This window comes from Pristis pectinata, chromosome 38 (assembly GCF_009764475.1).
Source record: "Pristis pectinata isolate sPriPec2 chromosome 38, sPriPec2.1.pri, whole genome shotgun sequence".
NCBI lineage: Eukaryota > Metazoa > Chordata > Chondrichthyes > Rhinopristiformes > Pristidae > Pristis > Pristis pectinata.
Window position 1 is genome coordinate 7,058,524 of NC_067441.1, and position 20,909 is coordinate 7,079,432.

A 20,909-nucleotide genomic window follows, 5' to 3' on the forward strand; every position below is an offset into this window, starting at 1 on the left:
TTGGCCATTCCTAAAAGTGCCTTCTTGACCCCTGCAATCCTTCTGGTGAAAGTGCTCCCACAACACTATTGAGAAGAGACTTTCAGGATTTAGACCTGGTGAAAATGAAGGAATGGTGATATCTTTCCAAGTGAGAATGGATGTGCAGCTTGGAAGGGAACATGAAGATGGCAGTGTTCCCATGCCAGTGAAGCCCATGGTAAAGAGACATGGGTGTTGGAGTTGGCTGGATGGGTAACTGCAGTGCATTTTGCAGATTGTACACCCTGCAGCCTCTATAAATGGGTGATTAAGGGAACAAATGTTTAGGGTGGTCAGTGGGATACTAATTAAGAAAGCTGCTTTGTATTGGTGTAAAGCTTCGCGTTATGGGAGTGGTACTCTCCCAGACAAGTGGAGAGTACTCCACCACACTTCTGATTTGTATCTTGTTGATACTGGAAAGGCTTTGTGGTACCAGGTGACAAGACACCTTATGCAGGATATCCACCTTGACAGTCAATGGCATTACCATCATCAAGTCGTCTTGCTGTCACTTGTAGGCCCAATGATGACTGACCAGAAACTCTATGAGCCATCAAGTGACAGCAAGACGACTTGATGAAGGTAATGCCATCGACTGTCAAGGTTAGGTGGTAAGACTCTCTTGTTGGAGATGGTCTTTGCTTGGCACTTATGTGCCATAAATTTTACTTGCCACTCATGAGCCAATCACTGAATCTTGTCCAAGTCTTGCTGCACACTGGCATGGGTTACTTCATTTCCTGAGGAGTTAAAAATGAAATTAAATGTTTTGCAATTATCAGGGCACATCCCCACTTCTGACCTTATGAGGGAAGAAACATGATTTATGAAGTAGCTGAATATGGTTGGGCTAGGACATTGCATTGAGGAACTCCTGCTTGGCGCTGGAATGTTTACTCTTCAACAACCACAGCCATCTTCCTTTATGTGAGGTATGATTCCAACCACTGGAGATCTTTTTCCCTTTGATACCCATTAACTTTGGTTTTACCAGTGCTCCTTGGTGTTTTACTGTATCGTGCAGTCACTCTCATCTCACCCCTGGAATTCTGCTCTTTGGTCTATGTTTGGAGTAAAATTAGGAGCCAAGTGGTTTTGGCAAAAGCCAAACTGGGCATCAGTGAGCAGGTTATTACTAAGTGCTACTTGGTAGCATTGCTGATAACACATTCAGTCACATAGCTGTTCACTGAAATTACACTGATTGAGCCGGCTTGGACTTGTCCTGATTTTTGTCGATGGGACTGTCCTGAGCAATTTTCCACATTGTTGCACAAATGCAGGACAGTTTAGCTGGAGGCACAGCTAGTTCTAGAGTGCAGTCTTCATTACCACAGCTGGGATATTGTGTGGTTTCATAGCCTTTGCTGCGTCCAGTGCTCTAAGTGATGTCACATTACGTGAATCAAATTGGCTGAAGACTGGCTACTCTGATGCTAGGGATCTCACTTCTGGCTGAACATGGTCGAGAATACTTCAGTGCTGATTGTAGCATTTATATGCTGGGCCCAACAGGGGGTGATAATGGGAATGTTTCTGGAGCCTTCTCCTTCTGTTGCCTGTTTAATTGTTCACCATCATTCGTGGCTAGATGTGGTAGGATCATAGAGCTTGATTAGAGCTGAACCATTGATTATGATATCACAGCTCTGTCTGTGTCAGGCTAAAGCTTGACTAATCATGATATAGTTCTCCTAATTTAGATAATAGTCCCAGGATGTTTTTTGGAGGAGTCTGCAAGGTCAACTGGGCTAGGAGCAGCTATGCCATGTCTGAATTCAGTGCCAGGTGGTTTATCTGGTTTTAAATTTTCTCTGATGAAACACAGCAGTAGGGGCTGAATGACTTGCTAGGCCATTTTAGAGGCCATTTAAGAGTCCACTTGAGTCATCTACTTTGGTGGTACTAGAGTCATAAATAGGCCATGCCAAATACAGACAGCAGATTTCAACCCCCAATGGACATTGATGAACCAGATGGATTTTCAAAACAATCCACTGGTTTTGAGGTCATCATTATTAAGACTACTTTTTCTCCCAAATGTCATGTTTTATTTTAACTGAATTTAGATTCTATCGCTAATATGAACCCAGCCCTCTGGATGGTTAATCTAGGCCTCTAAAATTACTAGTCTGGTAATTTAACTGCTACTTCACCACTACCCATGGGAGATCAAATGGTAATTTAAAATATATTTTCACTGAAGTGAGCCGAATTAATATTTTTCTTTGAGTTTTTGCTTTCAATTTTCTTTGCCAACTCTCTCACCTCTCTTCCAATCCTGAAAGTGCCAAGGCTGTGACTTCATGGATACCTGAATTCTTCTACTACAATGTCCACTGTCATTTTTCACAGCCAAGTCTAGGCACACCACTGGAATACTGGAGTGTCCAATCTCAAGCCATAAGCTTTGTAGCAGTGTGATTTTGTTTTCCCATACCTAACCCACTGAGGTGAACTACAACAAGTTCTAACTAGCCTACCGACTAGGATTTAAACATATTCCCAAATAATTTATTAGTTTGAAAGAAGAGGATGCCAAATCTTCACTTGTCTAAGTGGAAACTTGCCCAGGCCTACATAGTGATATGAGACAAGGATCAGTATGCAGGTCTAAGCATTCAATCCTGTCTATTATATCTTGTAATTACCAAACATTTGAATCACTCACATAGTTTGGAGGAATTCTGAACTTTATGTGAAATAAACAACAAAGTCAGGATTTTTTTATATACTATTATACAAGAGATTTAATTTACTAGGGTATAATTCTTCAAACTCCTCCAAGCTTTAGCCAAATAGTTGTTCCTTATATATGTGAAGTCTACAGGAGGAGTGCTGGATTGGCAATCAGGGCCATCTCCAGTTGAGCTCTCAGCTCTTTGACACACTAGCTTTCCAAGAAGCAGTGGAAAACACAAAGGAATTTTGGTTGACTTTTCACCTTAGGCCAGAGGTTTGAGCAAGATCAGTTAATAGCATCAACAATATCACAACTGGTCTGTTAGGTTCAGTATCAAATCTCACCAATGTAAAAGGTTCCAGGTGTGAAAGTGGGTTTGTTATATCATGGTGTCTAGTGATGTTCTGAGAAGTTATCTCCTCCAACTTCTTAAAGGCAGCATAGTGTTTTAAAGGAGGCAGTGTAAACAACAGATTGATTGTTTTATTGACAATCACCTAGGTGCAGATGAGAGTTACCAGTGATTTGTACATTAACTATCCTGGCCACAAAGTAGATTACTGGGAAAAGATCATGCCAATAATAATTGTCAAACACACAGCCAATTATCGTCTAAGTCAGTACGATTAACATGCTCCCAAACATACTTCCTAATATCTACTGTAACTAAAAATCTACTGTAAGGCTTAAATACTAATGTCACATTTGAGAAGCTCTTCAAAATGTCTTTATCATTTATTGGGTCACGTAGCTTACCTCATCTTGCACCACTGTGCTCACCCCAATCCCTAAGTATTTCACCCTTCTGTAGATGACAACTTTCTTTGTTGCCACTGTCACTGGTTTTCCCCACTTTCTTTCCCTTTCTCCTTTGCTCCAAACCATTCTTCCTCTCATTCTTAAAATATTGATTTATATCTGCTCCCAATTCTCTCTTCTCATTTCTGAAAACCTCAAAACCAGGAACATGATTTTTTTATTTGGAAGCAGCAGGAGTCCCAGCATGCGTCCCTATCAGTGTTACTCTCAACCATAAGGGTACTACATCTTGATGGCCTTCGCAAGGGAAGGACATCTGTCCTGAAAGCCCAGCAAGGAGTTAACACACTTGGAGTTAAGACAAGAAAAACATCTTTCCTTCCTCCTGCTCTCTACTGTTAATTAATACCATTGCTTGGCACTTTCCCATCACTATCTGTTTGAGCTTTCTTTTCCTTAGGACCTAAGGGCTTTCAACCTAAGATTCTCCCTTCCATTCCCACTCTTGCTGTTTTTCAGGCACTGATCCCCACTGTCAACATCCCACCAACTTAAGGTACATCAAGGCACATCCATCAGAGGTAATTCTAGACACGATGGTTTGACCATTGAGAATATTAGAAGTGATCAGTCTTGGTCTCAGCTAATACCACACATTTGGCTCCTCTGGTCATGACAGCTTAATGCAATGTTGGACAATCCTTTTGCTGTGTTTTTTTTAAATTTACTTAGCTATCCAGTCAACCTTAGCGCAAACATATGGGTACCTTCATTAGCTACACACTCCCTCTGCTCTGTTAGTTTGCACTACGTGAATTACATTTCCACTGATGCCCATGAAGGACAGCAGTTAACACGAATGGTAACACTCACATTTACACTCCCTCAGAAAATAAATGCCGCACCAGCAAGACCACCAGCTTTCACCTCTGTAATATCGCCTCCATACGCTGCCAAACCCTCATCCATTTGTTTGTTAACTCTGGACTATTCCAGTCCTCTTGGCTGGTCTCCTATCCTACACCCACGACAAAGTTAAGCTCATCCAAAAGTCTGCTGTCCATATGCTGATTCACACGAAGTCTACTCACCCATCACCTCTACGGTCAGTGACCTACTTAAACTGCCATTTAAAAACACCCAAGTTTAAAACTCTCATCCTTGTTTTCAAATCCTTCTGAGCCTGGAATGTTTAACCCCTTCAAGGATAAAGTGTTATGGTTACGCAAGTGGTTAACAGTACCCCAGACCAATTACTGTACTACTATGATTCATACACCGCACCTCTCATTATAACATAGTGATATAACTACATTCCTCATTGCAACACCATCTTATATATACCATGCCCTCAGCACATCATTGTCTGATACACTCCAGATCACTCACTGAAGTATACTTGGATGTATCCAAACACCCTTCACTGTTAAACTGTCTAGTAAATCCCACATTATTGATTGTATAATGCCCTATTATTATATACTCTGTCTGTAACACTTGCTGATGTGTCATACCCCTGTATTCCCCAATTAACAAACATTTTTGAGATGTTCCTTTATTATTTTTCTTTATATTACTTTAAACTAGTTTTTTGGTCCCTTAGCGTTATCAGAAACTGGATGCACTGTTACAGAAAAGCACTACCTATGTTGAAGTAACATTAACCAAACACATAAAGCACTATCAAAGGGTTTAAAAGTAGGAATTGGGAATAAGACCTCTAATTATAGAAGGGAAACATTACAGCGAGAAAAGGACAAGTAGATATTGAATGATAGCAAAACATAAGTACACACAGTGAGAAAAATGCACCAAGATCCTGGGGAAACAGATCTCGAGGTACACAGATTCAAATTTTCCCTCTCTCAATTCATGTACCTCACAGGTCTTTGACCTGAACGTTAGCTCGGTTTCTCTTCCCACAGATGCAGCCTGACCTGCTGAGTGTTTCAAACATTTTGTTTTTAATTCAGATTTCTAGCATCTGTAGGTATTTTCCCCCCCACAATAAAAAGTTCAACAGAAACAGTCAGCGAGAAAAGTAGATATCATAGGTAGTTTAAGAAATATGGGGAAATAGTGCAAGATAGAAAACGATCCTTCCTAGTGGAAGGAGAAACACCAACAGATGGAGAGGGCAGGATAAAAACAAGGAGATGGACAAGGGGTGTAAATGATGGAGAAAAAAGTAATAATGCTATAAGAGTGATGCTGAGTGAGACAATGAATATCAAGAGTGAGGAGAGAAGGTGCAGGAGGGGAGCAGGTAAAGAAGAGTGAAGATAGATACATAGTTGGCAGGGAAGTTTTCTGACCCGAAAAGCACAAGTGAACAAAAAACAAGCTTTTGTTTGAAAAGCAGCTGATAGATCCCATATGCTTCTCTGATGAACTATCATAATTGGTTTTAGGATCTCATTATTCTGATTAATCTCGTTTTGCTTCATGTGTCCTAGAAAATTGTCCACATTAGCTTCTCTTGGGGGTAACACAGAGGCCAACTGTCAAAACAGTGATAGCCATTTACTCTGGAAAAGTCATTAGTACAACAGCAGGCTTAACCAGATAATATCATCTTTGTTAGCAGTTAATTCGTTGAATTTAATTTGTTTCATTCTGTCCAATATTTTCTTCTGAACAGGATATGTATCACCCAGACCCCTGAATTCGACATTTGGCACACAGTATTCTATCACTTTTTCAGGTTTCCTCCTTCAAAAATCACAGGTCGCTCACTAGCAGTCAGCCTCCAGTACCTCATCCAGAGCGATCAACCTTCTCCTGCATTCACAAGCAATGAGTGTTGGCAAAGTAACTGTGGACACTGTTGCAGCTGTCAATCCTATCCTAGTTTGAGACTCAGCATTAGAATTTTACAAGATAGAATAATGCCGTTTGGTTCATTGCATTCAATTCTCTATGTTGCTTTGCCCTTCCCAGTAATTTTCAAACAGCCACCTCCCTTTAAAAAATCTACTCTGACACTGCTCATGCCACTATTTCTAATAAGGCAGCCCATGCCTAGCTCTATACCTAAAATAAAAGCACATCTCCCAGCTTCTCTTTTCATACTTTAGAAGATGATGCCTTCTAGCTTCCAATTTACAATGGAAATGATTTTCCCCAGTTACCCTCATCATAATCTCTGTAATTCTGAACACCTCCAGAAATTCGCTTAACCTTTGTTGGTCAGTATTACATGCCCCAGCTTCTCCCCTCCTTTGGTCATCTCCGGCGTGATCTTAATGATTGATATTTTTTCTTACTGTTCGCACTTTCCAACCCAAGCCTGGCCCTTCGCAGGAGGAGCCAAAAATGCGGGCTGAAAATGCTTATTACTACATTATAGTCTAGAAGTGCTCACCAGCTTCATTTGAATACTACTGATGAGGCATCTAATTAGGATGGGTGGTGTCTCAGCTGAGTAAGGGAGAATGGTTTTAATGTGGAACCAGGAAAAGAACTGATCCTGCCTGCTACACATTCAGAGGATTGTTTTCTTTTTTAAAAAGACAAATTTTTGTAGAGTATCCTTAAGGATTGTAATTAGGTGTACAAGGAATCTTGAATATGGTTTATCCTGATATATTCAGGTTAAAACTATTTCCAATTTGATCCTAAATCACGCACTAGCTTTTGCTTTAGCATATTTTAATCAGACACACCTCAAAAGAACTCAAACAGCTTGTTTCCAGAGCTGAAGGTTGGCTTCCTTTAATTGGACCTCTTTCCACCTGTTTTCCACGACTTCCCATTCCATCCCCATGGTGATTCCAGTTGGGAATTGTTAGGGTTTTAACAAGGAATTCAGTACAGCCTAGCATCTGATTAACACTCAGAATGTGATTTTCCTTTCTGCAATCTGTTCCTGTGTAAACAGAAAAGGCATTAACTTTGAAGAAAATCAGCAGATCCAAACCCTGCACTCAGAACATTTTCTGCTGCATTCCACACATTCTTGGGTCTGTCTGAAGCATGCCACAGGCGGATGGGGGTCTCTCCCTTCTGCACTTCACAGCTGCACAGATAAACATAATCCCATCAACACAAAAACCTTCTTGACTCTTCAATCCCTGGATTGCATAGGCCGACCGGCTGTCATTGGCTTCTCATCTCTTAATGCACAAGTTTAAAATATTCAATCTCGTGTTTGTGTCCTGAGCTAACCCATCTCTAGTTTTTGTAACTCATCCAAGCCTACAAATTCATCCAGCTTCCTCAACCTACTGAATCAGTTTGTTCCTCTGAATCTAACCCTTTAAAGCTTCCTTTTTCCTCCAACTTTCCAGCTGTGTCTTCAGCTTCATAGACTCCACACTCTGGAATTACCTCTCCTCTTCCTCCCCTTGCTTTAGATCCTCTTTGAAACCCCACCTGAATGACCAAAGTATTCCTCACTAACTCATCTTCCACTTGATTCTTTGCCACAGGATCTCTCAACATTAAAGGTGCATATGGAAATACAAGTTGTTACTTGGGAATAGGTGCATTAGAAGGTAGGGGCAAGTGTAGGTAATTCACTTCATTGAGACTGTTCCACCATTTAGTGGGTTTATGAGTAACCAGTTATATAACATTAAATGTCTATCTTTACCCTACATTCTTAATTCTTTCAGTTAAACAAAATCTTTTGATCTACCTAAACAGTGGGTGAAAAGATGTGAGTCTTTTGTGTTGATGGTAGTATGTTCAAGTGTATACGTAATCTGATGATGGTTTACAGTATTTAAGATGGTTGTCAAGGATATACAGATAACCAGAGCAAGTTGAATTCCAAGGATATTGCCTGTCCATGTTTGTGGAAATGTACATATGTCTGTTAAATTCATGTTAATTTCAGGGAGCACATGACCTCATTGGATTCATCCAATTTTGGAGGGAGACTTAAACTGCAGCTGTCACCCCAACTGGTTGAAACTCACAAATGCTCTTCCCAAAACAATGAAACATTTCTATCAGAGGAAGGAAAATGTTGTCCCTACACTGATTTATGCATTAGGAAATACATGTATAACACTAACTCCAGGCCTAGTATGACTATAGGGTTAAACTATAGGGTTATAGGGTTCAGTCTTTTAAGAATTATCAGACCACATCCAATCTCCTGCAAGCCTCATACCTTAAGCATAATTTAAGAGTGCCCTTACAAAGACCTTTAGCGTTATTGTACCAAGTCAGGAGAGACATAGCAAGCAACAGTAAAATCACATTGCTAGTGGGCTAAATCTTCGACCCAAAGCTAATTTTCATACCACTAAAAATACATAATGCGTAGCTCACTATTCAGTCCTCTCCTGAATTCACTTCAGAAAGCCACTGACATGGTTCACATATTATAAATGTGTGTGCTACAGGAGGCTGGCTTGTGCCAGTTGGATGATTACCAGCAAGAGTCTCACCTTTAAGGAAGTCAGAATTGGAATGGAAGCAAAGTGAGAAATTATTTTCCTTTATATTTCATTGCTGATAGGAAAAATCCCGAATGTCATATGGATTAGGAGGTTTCTGGTTCTGGCATGAGAAAAAAAGTGAAAAGAAGCTCAGAGACAGCCCATTAAGAAAAAAATCCAGAGATTAAATAACAACTTTCTTCTCTCCTTCCTCAGAATTACAAACTCCTTCTCTGCCAGTTTCCTAAGATGCCCCTAAAGGGAGAGCAAACTGCACTCCTCCAGCTAACATCAACAGGACTTTGTGAGGCAAAGCCAAGAAAAATAACACAGCCCTTTTCAGTTTAGCCGAGCCACATACTCCCCTGACCTACATACTATTTGCAGTAGAGTTACTTGTTTACTGTGTTTCAGACTTAATCCAAATTGTGTTAAGCAATTACCTAAATTTTATCAAGAAAATGCAATCTGCCTCGTGAAGGCACATGTTCTTTAAGAATTCTGGTTCTGTCAGCCATCACCCAGTTATCACAAATGGTATGACTATTATCATATTACTGTTTGTGAGAGTTTGCTGTGTGCAATTTGGTTTCTATGCTTCCTGCATCACAATGGCTGCAACTCTTCCAAACAACTTAACTTTAAGGAGCTTGGGGTGGCCTTAGATGGTGAGTGGCATTGTGAAACACTAGTCCTTCATTCAACCCTGGTACTTTTAGCTTGGCCAGGACTCAAGATTCTGTGGAGTTATTCCTGACTTTTTGTCAGTTTCTCAGACTCCGAGCTACGTGATCACCACTGTTAAACGAATGGCTTAAGCTCACTTTGGCACAGACAGTTTTAAGTACAGAAGTATTTTGCCCTACTTTTAAATACTACTTTTGGAAGGTGAAAGACCAGGGCAAAAGAACAGACCCAAATTGCTCCCACTAAAAGAACGGGCACATCTGGGCTACAGCAGGGTGGCTAATGTCCTCAGAGTCCAATTTCTGGCAAGAAACAACACTTAAACGTGTAAATGGAGAGAGAGAAACTCATCTTCAGTGCAATGCAAAGCCAGTCAGTAACAGACATGGAAATTTGCAATAAAAGAAGCACAGAAAATATGCTCTTCATGGAAATATTTGTAAGCAAATATCCAGACAGTTTACATCTTAGCAAGTTCTCCTTTTTCTGTGCCTCAACACTAAAGCCCAGAGGCTCTGCCAAAACACTCAAAGCAGTAACAGCCAACTGGCATTTTGTTTTCCCACAAAACCTTTCAAGGCTCTTAATTAGACCCACAGAAAGGTCTCAGCTTCTCAAACAAGTTGAAGGGGATGGGTGGGATTTAGCCAGTGTTCCCACTCCCATTTGCTAACAAATGAATCCTTGACTGGGTTTCAGGTGGGGATGCAGATTGGACCTTTTCCAGTTTATTGAACAGGCACCAATGCTTACTCCAATACGTGAGGGATAACCTCTTAGGTTAAAAAGGAAGCCAGACCCCTAAGAAAGAAGAAACAGTGATGAAAATGGTAGGGTTATCATTGAAAACTCCCAGGTTTCCTTCCCATTGTCATGCATTACCCTTACTTGGATATATAAACTGTGTCTTGGTGTGATATACTGGATGTTGCCATATGGAGAGAGCTCTCTTCACAAGGAGTGCAAATATTTCCACTTGGAGAGCACTCTCTTCATAAGGAGAGAGCATTCTGGCCACAAGGAGAGCAGCAGTATCAGAGAACCCACGTGAACCTGTAAATGCAGTCTTGCTATGTCTGCAAAGAAATAATTTAAAAAGAAACAGTAGATTTTACATAACCAGCCCAAGTGGACACTCAGTATTCAAGCTAAATAACCCATTCCAGCCAAGCTGGAATCTGCAGGCAATAGTGCCTGGGGTATCCAGAGAATAGCTGCATGTTCGCCATCTTCTCAGTTAGTTAAGTTTGCAAATGGATGGGTTAAAGCAATGAGAGAAACAAAGGACTGCAGATGCTGGAGTCTAGATGAAATACACTATGATGCTGGAGGAACTCAGCAGGCCAGGCAGCAGTATTCACCACCACACCCATCAAGCTGAGTGGACAGACCAGGATGGTTCTGACCTTGAACCTGGTCTCAGTTGAGCTTCCCACCTTACACACTGGGACATAAGTGATTGCGAAGTACTAGAATGCCCTATAGTGGGACTTAAATTTAATTACATTCTTTCTCTCCAAACTCCGCACCATCCCACTTTTGGGGCTATTGCATGTATCAGAAAATAAAACTGATTAAACCGGAACTCTCCAAATTCTCACCACATTCATTCTCAGAAACACAAAAAATGCCCTTTACCTTCCCAAACACATTAGCTTTGCCCACACAGGCAAGCAGTCCTGAATTATCTGAGATCTCCAGTGGACTCTCTGTTATTGAGATAATGGCTACAACAGCTGGTCTTTGAATATTCCTTAGCCTCTTGTGGTACATCATGCATTGTTCCAATTTCATCCCCTGAAAGTTCTGTCACCAGTGCAGGTACATGTCCTTGGATCTCAGCTACACCCACAGCGCTGTTTTTCATTTTTTGATAAAAATGTGGTCGGGATGTTGCACACATTTGAGGTGAATATATTTTCATCCTGTATCCACACACATTCAGGAGCCAACAGACAGTAATCAGGAATAAGAATTTATCAGGAAACACAAGAGACTGCATATACTGGAATTCTGTCCTGATAGAGGGTTGACAATTCCTTTCTCCCCACAGATGCTGAGTACCTCTAGCAGATTGTTTATTGCATAAGAATTCCTCTGAATTTTCCCCCTCATTAGCCAAGCTCTTTAATCTATATTTAACGTTCAACTATCCAAGCACATGGTCTTTCTATTCTGGGCATCTGGAGGCAGAGTGAATGCAAGCAGCTCAGTTGCATGTAAATAATTTAATGCGATCTACAGAAAATGGTCATGCTATTTACTGAGGGTCCTCATGGACATGTCATTATTTGAATGGGTTCCACAAGATATTGTTAGCACCTATAGATTTTGCTTTTTATTTGTCAGATTTTGTCAGAATTTATCAATATTTCAAGGGGATTCCCAGCAAGAGATCCCTGGGTATGCATTTATGTGTGTGAGCATTTGCAGGGGAATCTTGTCTGAAATCACTAGCTATGATGTAAAACTAAAATACAACCACTAGATTGTATGGGCTCTCAATTGTGTGCGTTTTGTGAATGAAATGCAAACACTGGCATGAGACTGTTGGGCTGAATGGCCTATTTCTGTGCTGTAAATACTCTTTCATATTAAAAGTAACACTGCAGCACACAATTCTGTCAGTCCCCCAGCTTGCTTAAATTATTCCATAAAGGATTCCACATGATATAAAAGATTTAATTAATGAATTTGGATTAATTATGCACAATATTGTGTCAGATTTCTGCTCATAATAATCTGCAAAGAGCTATTGCACAACTTTACACAAGTTGCATTCATCCAGCACCTCATTTTTGCCTCAGGAACTTGTTTTACAGGTTCTTTTGAAAAACAGTCGTTGTTACGCAAGCAAAACATGGCAGCCATTTTGTGAACATCACAAACAGTCATAAAATGAATGGCCAGTTCTTCTGAATTTGATGGTGTTAGTTGACTGAGGAATCTTCGCCAGAATACCACTCGAACTCTCCTGCTGTTCTTCCAGAAGTGTTGTGGGACCTATAACATTACCCAATCTAGCAGAATGTTAATGTCTCATCCAAAAATGATGGTGCAATACTCCTTCAGTACACAGTGGAGTGCCAGCCTTGATTTACAGGCTCCAGTGTTTTAGAGAAACCCGTGTATATGTTCTCACTGTATCTCAGTAGTAAAGTAATGAATCTGTATGGTACCATGCTCATTTCTGGAACATTCAAATTAAAATCCTACAAGGATATTAAGTTTGTCAGCCTTTTAAGCATCTCCTTGTGACCATAGAACTCAATATTTTTTCTAAACTTTCCTTGTAATATTACTACAGCCCAACCCCCGCTGTTAGGCTCGGTTCTCTTGGGGATGCCTTCTATGTATCTCCCTTCCCGCTCCTCACTGGAAAATGCTGACTCTGGTTAGTGTACACGTTCCTGGAGTTGCAGACATTCTCTGCTACCTCACTCTAAGCACCAGTTCTTTCGTGTAATCATAAATTGATACTGAATGTAAACAAGCTGCCGGCCTGAGGAGAACATCGCAGGCATCCAGTCCTCTCCTTGGCTAGTATCCACTTACCCACATGTATTATCTTGCTGGAATCGCCACATAGGCAACAGAGAGTTTCTCCCGCTGAATTCCAGTTCATGCAATGCCTGGACAGCAACTGGCTAGTAGGGACCATACCTAGCTTCATTGCTGCTGGGTCAGGGAGGAGGGAAGAGACTCCTCCAGGGTTCCTGTCCTGGTGCAAATAATAGCTGGTGCAAAATACCACGGCACACTGGCCTTCAATGGGGTCAGGTCATTGAGTATAGAAGTTGGGATGTTGTTGAGGCCACAATCAGAATATTCTGTTCAGTTTTGGTCACCCTGCTATAGAAAAGATGCCATTAAGCCGGAAAGAGTGCAAAGGAGATTTACGAAGATGTTGCCGGGATTCGAGGGACTGACTTATGGTTGAGAGGTTGAGCAGGTTGGGACTTTTGTCACTGGAGCATAGGAGAATGAGAGGTAATCTTATAGAGGTATATAAAATTATGAGGTGCATAATTGGGTGAATATGCACAGTCTTTTTCCCAGGGTTGGGGAAATCAAGAATGAGAGGGCATAGGTTTATGGTGAGAGGGGAGGGGTTTAATAGGAACCCGAGGGGGCGACTTTTTCACCCAGAGAGTGGTCATTATATGGAAATGAGCTGCTAGAGGAAGTGGTTGAGGCAGGTACATTAACAACATTTAAAAAGTACTTAGACAGGTGCATAGAAAGAAAAAGTTTCGAGGGATATGAGCCAAACGCAGGCAAGTGGGACTAGCTTAGATGGAAATCTTGATTGGCATGGAACAGTTGGACCGAAGGGCCTGTTTCCATGCTATATGACTCTATGTAATAATATGGAGAGGACTAAGCTGGGGATCAGTTGCAATGCCCCATGTAGCTGAATAGCATTTTATGGGTTACACATTAAATTTGGACTTTACCAAAGAGCAGATGCAACCATGAGATAAAACCTGAGCCTTATCAGAAAAGGACTGGGGGAAAAAAGTGTTCAGAAAAACGTTGACAATTGTTAGAGCTCGTACCGGCATAGTGAAGAATCTAAACTGCTTGAATAAGCATTTGCAGAAACCATAACAAAAAAATATTTAGTGTTTCCTGCACTCTCTTCACACTAGGGTGGAGAAGTGCACTCACTGACACACTAGAGAATCAGCTTCCATTAGGTGTATGGCTGCAGGCCTTAAAGAACAGCAAGGTTAGACTTGGCTGGGGCTCTCTTCCCTTTATTCCATCACATTCACTGCCTAGGCTGCCGCAATGAAGAGGAGCAACCTGGCTTACAGGCAACCAAATCCTAAGCTCTGGACTCAAGAAGGGGAGCGATAACGGACTAACACGGAGACCACATCTTGAAATTGACACTGCTGTGGCCACAGTAGGACAACAACCTACCATTGACCTCTTCAAATAGGGGTTATTTCACCTCTGATCTCTTTATACCTCATTTTCACTTTGTAAAACATATATGAGGTTCAGATATGATTATTTTCACTCAAATAAGATGGAAATGTTATTACATTGAGAAATGGGGATACAGATTACTCTGACTCTACCTGCTGCACTTTTCCTCATGTAAAATTCAACTGAGTTAAAATGATAAACCAAGTGGTTAGGAGGGAAGCTGTTCCCATTAGTGGATGGTTCAAGAACCAGGCCACACAGATTTAAAAGCTCAGGCAAAAAAGTACAGGAGGAGTATGAGAAAAGTTTCTTTACTCAGTGAGCAATGATGATCTGGAACTCACTGCCTACAGTGTCATGGAAACAGCAGTCAGGGACTTCATGTGGGAACTAGATAAGCACTTGAAAAGAGAATCATTTGCTGGGCCATAGGGAAAGAGCAGTGGAATGAGGCTAATGTGATTGTTCTGCTGGGGGGCCAGCACAGAATCAATGGGCTGAAAGGTTTCCCTCCACACCATTACGATTCAATGAATCATATCACTGTTAACTTCCACTGAGCTTAGCAAACTTGTGGCAAGGTTCGGCATGTCTATTCACTAGGAACTGACAGTAAATATTTACAAATCATTTCCCACAGTCAGTGCTCTGAAATATTCTCAAGCAATGTCCTATTTTAAAACAAAATTATGTATTTTTTTTATGAACAATTCCTATGAGTCACTAGTTGATCTCTACATTCCTGACAAATTCTGAAATGCTCGTCGGGGGACCTAAAGTTTACATTCCCTGTTTATTTTCTTTAACTTGCTTCCTCCCCCCTCACCCCACCCAATGTGCATACAGAGTCACGTTCCAAATCTTTTTGTTGAAATACCTTCTCTTTCAAAGCTAATTTTTTTTTAAGAAAGTCCTTGCATCCATACAGTCTCTCATCCGATATCTCACACATGCCTAAAAGTGCACCATGTCTGATGAATTCTTTGTAATGTTGATTAATACAACAGCTGTTTGGCATGTAGCAGGCTCAGCAACAGCAAAAGCTGACCTTAACTTTAGAGACTGTCCCAAGGCACTTTAGAAAAGCATAATCAAAAATTGACACTGAACCAAAGTCACTGAAAGATTCCAGTAAGATAAACAACCACTAAACCTAGTCTTAGTGATGTTGGTTAAAGAATGAGTGTTGACATGGATACCAATGAAACAACACTGCTCTATTAATGTCGTCTTCAGCATTCACTTAAACAATATTTTTACCTAAAAAGCAAAGCACTCTCTCAGTATTGCAGCCGCTGTACGAGAAATACTTTCTGTGCATCACTTTTGATGTTCTTTCAAACAAATACATTTATATACAGACGTGGTAATCAAGATGAGCTCACATCAACCTTCTGGATGCAAGAATCTTAGATTTAATTGAGAGTATGGGGTTACTTCTCATGTTGAGAAAACAAACGAATGCTGTGAATCTTTGTTTAAAGTATGTCATGCCACAAGTATTTATATTTATATAATCACTGAAAATATTCAGTCATCATTCATTCCGAGATTTCCCACTTAAAATTGACACCTTCTCCAGTACTTTAGTCATGTGCATACTTCGTTGTTCTGTATCTTTCAGTCTTTTACTCTCAATAACTCAGTTCTCAGTATTTTGAGATGTATTTCAAGTACCTGTGCTACAGTTTATGTCTCTCTCTGTAAACTGTAAATGAGTTTGACTGTAATGTTGGTTTGCAGCTTGTGTATAATGCTGTTTTGCGCGTCTCATTATCTCTGTGCCTGTGTCTATGTAGCTATTTCTTTCAGCATTTGTATGCCTGTCTTTACTTGTCATAGTCATAGAGAATACAGCACAGAAACAGGACCTTTGGCCCACCGAAGCTATGCCAACTATCAAGCACCCATTTTTACACTAATCCTACCCTAACCCATTTTCTTCTTCCCACATTTCCATCAACTCCCCACAGATTCTACCACTCACCCACATATTAGTGGCAATTTACAACAACCAACTGACCTAACAGACCATATCTTTTTGGGACATTGGAGGAAAAAACCCAGAGGAAACCCATGTGGTCACAGGGAGAACATGCAAACTACACACAAACAGCACCAGAGGTCAGGATTGAATCCAGGGCGCTGGAGGTGTGAGGCAGTAGCTCCGCCATCTGGACTCCTGTGCCACCCTTGTATTTCAGAGTCTATGTCCCTTGGTGTTTGTCTCTCAATACATACTGTGTGTTAGTTGGTGCCTCTCAGTGTATGCATATCTCATTTTGTCTGTGTGCTCCATATTAGCCTGTTTTTAATTATCTTACATTGTTAGCTCTCATGGAGATTTTGTTTTCCACCTTAAGGTTAATTTTTGGGTAATGGGGAGGGAGGCTGAAATTCCACTGTACACTAACCAAGGATCAAGCCAGAATTTAACTCATTTGACTTTTCTCAGAGTTTCCTGGAACTGATCATGCTGTGGGCTGCCAATACCAAAAGCTCAGAAATATGAAGACAGTAAACCTCGGCTGTCATTGCTAGATGATGCTTATGTGTGTTTAATCACACAAATAATAAATTCATCAAATCACTAACAAGGATACTTAAGTGTGATTCATAATGCCAAAGTTCTTGAAGTATTTACATTTAAAATTTTACATTAATGGACATTTTTTTTCCCCACTATAACTTCCTATCACCACATTAATGCTATCATTACAATTCAGGCAGTACCCGGTTAAAGAGCGCCCAACTTATGGACACCCCACATAGGAACGAGCTTCCATTATATTATTAAATCCAAAAGTCTGATATACGTACATACATTTGTTCCTATGGACAGCAGAACTAGATTCCTCTCCCTCTCTCTCCGCTTTTAGTAATTGTTCTTTCTTATCAGCCTTATGTTCTTTTGATGCCACTCATTACAATACTGTGGATGTATTCACCAATATCGAGTGATTCGTGCGTAGTTTCCGACTTATGGACAAAATCGACCTATGAAGGTCTGTGAAAACGGAACCTGATTGTTACCCGGACCAGCCTGTATCTGGCCAGTAGAGGTGCATCTTTGCCCAGGCATTGTAATTACAATGTGGGGAACATCCTGGATGTACAGATTTATAATTGGAAACCAAGGGCAAAATGTATGATTAAAAATTTAATTGAATTGTTTCTACATGGTGCATAATCCAAAGGCGACATTTTGTCTTAACTTCTTTTGTGCAATATCAGACAGATTGACTGGTATCTCTTAACTCTGGAATGTGGGATGAATGCTGAATTACCATTGAGATTGACTCCAGCCTTGGATCAGGCTGCCAGTTTGCACAGTCATCAAGAGTGGATGCAGTTAGACTCTGTCATGTTGGAGAGGAGAGACTGAATCCACCATATCATGTAGATGACTCACGTATCCCTCGCCCAGGCACAGACTAAAATCAGAATGCAGTTCAACAAGACTTCTGAATGCAGACAGTTTACAAGTGACACATGCGAGTCACTGCCGACTAATTTTGAGATCTGATTATTTGCAAGAACAGTCCAGCGTTTTGCTTTTCAGACTCCCCACTCTTCCTCAGTTTCCTCTGCTCCTGCAGAAGTGGGTTCCTTGAGGGGTTATATCTCTGCCTGTCTCCAACCTAGGAGGCCAATCTTCACCTCAGCTGTTCACAGTGTGCAATATTTGGAGATCAGGCACCTCACTATTGAATATGATACTAGCCCCACCTCACACCTCTGCACAAGCATGTCAGCACAGAGGTCTCTGGTGGCAAGATGCATGATCCCCCTTCGCCACCCTACATCCATCCTAGCCCCAGGGGCACTGATATTGCTGGAGGCATCTTCTGTTGCTACAGTACCAGTGAGGAAGAGCCAACTGCTTATATTTTGGGGATAGAGGGGATACCGGTGTGAGCTTCCAGTTGAATCTGCGTTGGCCTTGTTCTGTATAGCTCAGTACCATGCTGGGGACTGCATTAATCCACAGATCCCCTGCAAAATGTGCTTCTTAAGCCTCTTTTAGAATAAGCACCAACCAACGCCTCATTTATTCACAACGTGTGGAGTAAAGGGGCTGGTGAGGGCAGAACTGGCAGACTTAACTTCCTGAAAGTTGTCCGCAAAGCAGGAATGGAAACCCACCATGAAGCACTCAGAGCTTCCATTCAAATTCCACCCACCCAACCCCAGACAGCATGGAGGTGGTTAACAGATGCAAAATAGTCTCTGCCAATCAAGAGGGCAGTGTTAAACCCCGGACTATTGCCGGGTTACTGCACGTACGGCCACACCCAAAGAATTAGCTCGCTAGGATGTCTCACTCTCTGAGGGATTCCTCCTACCCCTGCTTTACCAGTAACCATCATCCTCTAGAGGTTGGGGGGGGGGGGGCAGTGTTAATCTTACATCATGCAGAGATCAGAAGTAGGTGTTGGCACTCACAAGTGTTACACATTCCTAACCATGTAATATTTCAATCGCGAACTGTGATGAAATATTGTTTGGTACTTCAGAAAGGACTCATTTCTTTTTCTGTAGTGGAAATGCCAAACCCTGACTGGGGTGGGTCACACCCACTTGCACACAAACAGCCTGTTGCACAATCCTTTCTCGCTCACACCGAACCTGCGCGGTTACTCAACAGGAGCTCTCGACGCGCACATGCACAGTGATACGCCCTTACACATGGGGGGAGGAACGCTGTTTTCCTCTTGCTGAACACGTATGGGTGAAAAGTGTTCGGTGTCTTATCTTTAATGGCTCGGTTGAAACAGGGCACAGATGCCTTTTAAAAATATACTGCTATGCATTAACCCATATTCGACCAGTGGGCATGATGCCGAGGCTGCAATGTGGATCAACAAGTCAAAGCGATTGCCCTTCACACGGTTTCACCGCCTAACTGTGATTCTAAACGCCTGAGTCTGAAACATTCGACAGCAGAACTTCGCAAAAGATCCCACAACCTACAAATAATATTCGCAACCGCTTGATTTCTCGTCACCCCCTGATTTCTCACGGCTCCATACAATTCCGCAGGTTTGATTTAGAAAAAAACCTCGCCACACCCACTCGGATTGATTTTCGCTCCAGTCCCTCTCCCATATTTAAAATCATTTTATGCTCTTTTTCTCCCTCTCGTTCCTTCACCGTGCACAGGGTAATGTGTAGGCTTCTCTCCCTCTCTCACACTCACCCTGCCTCCCTCCCCTTCTCCGCTTCTCTCCTGAGTCTGCTTTAAGTTACCCAGTGTTTCCAACCACAGCCACGAATTCCAAGGTTTAGACTCTGGCTCGATGCCCAGAGGCTGGGCGAGGAAAGGAGAGGCTTTTTTTCCTCCTTCTCCCACACCCATATCAAGCACGATTCAAAAACCTTCGAAATTAAAACCTTAAAACTTGCCAACATCCTTTTTACACACTTTTTTTTAACCAAATCCCAATGTCTGATTTTCCTCTGGGATTCCAAAACCCGAGTTTTGCAACTTTAAAAAAAACTTTCTGACGTATTTACAATTTTAATTCCTCGGATTGAGATACCCGCCTAACTTTCTCTGTGTTTTTGATCACTTTTGTCCATGCATGAGACAATCAAACGCAACGAAGACTTAGGATCCACCCCCACGAGCAAGCTTTCCTCGATCAAATGCAGCAGTCAACAGCGAGAAAACACTTTCTCCCTTGGAAAAAACTTTTGCAACTCGGCAGTAAATCGCTGATTCCATTTACAAAGTTTTCTCCAAGCTGAAACTTTTAACGAAGTATGCACTAAATTTAAAAATAACTTTCAGAGAGTTTTTACCTGGTGGGCAGCGATTTGTAGGCTAAAGCCCCCGTCGTCGCATTGTACAGGGGCACCCCAATGCGAAATAGCCCGTTACTGAATGCAGCACTCAAGTGTAGCTCCAGCCTCCAGATCTCGATAATAAAGCTGGTCTGTTACAGGGCTGGGCTCTTGTACACAACCGGGTGTGTCCTCTAGGGGTGGAGACTCGTGTCGTGTTAAGAGAGAGAGAAAAAACGTAGAAATTTACATCTAGTATTTGTCGGAGCTGTCATGCGCCGAACACTCCCAACGCTGCTGCAGATGCAGAGAGCTAAAGCTGGAGCAAGATTCTTCTCACAGCGTGGAGGATAGTCCAGTCTAGGCATCGCTGTGAGAATTGGTGGCGAGGAGGGCGTCGGGGAAGGGTGAGGATCGCAGAACAGCCTGTCTTCATCCTAGTTTATCAGAAGTGCCCCGAGGTCATGGAAGGCACTGTCGAAATGCAAGTTTCTTTTATTACATAGAGTCATACAGCATGGAAGCAGGCCCTTCGGCCCAACTGTTCCATGCCAATCAGGATTCCCATCTAAGCTAGTCCCACTTGCCCGCGTTTGGCCCATACCCTCGAAACCTTTCCTTTCTATGCACCTGTCTCAGTA

The 20,909-nt window shown here is 41.7% G+C and overlaps 1 protein-coding gene across 20 annotated transcripts in view; it reads right to left on the reverse strand.

Annotated features, from left to right (window-relative positions):
- The window catches only part of ahnak (AHNAK nucleoprotein), a 52,539-nt gene extending 32,105 nt beyond the window's left edge, over positions 1–20,434 (reverse strand). For all 20 annotated transcript variants that reach the window (XM_052045220.1, XM_052045217.1, XM_052045214.1 and 17 more), the window contains exon 1: positions 20,287–20,434. The gene's annotated coding sequence lies outside the window, so the exon portion shown is untranslated. The remainder of the gene's footprint in view (positions 1–20,286) is intronic.
- Between the last annotated feature and the right edge of the window lie 475 nt (positions 20,435–20,909).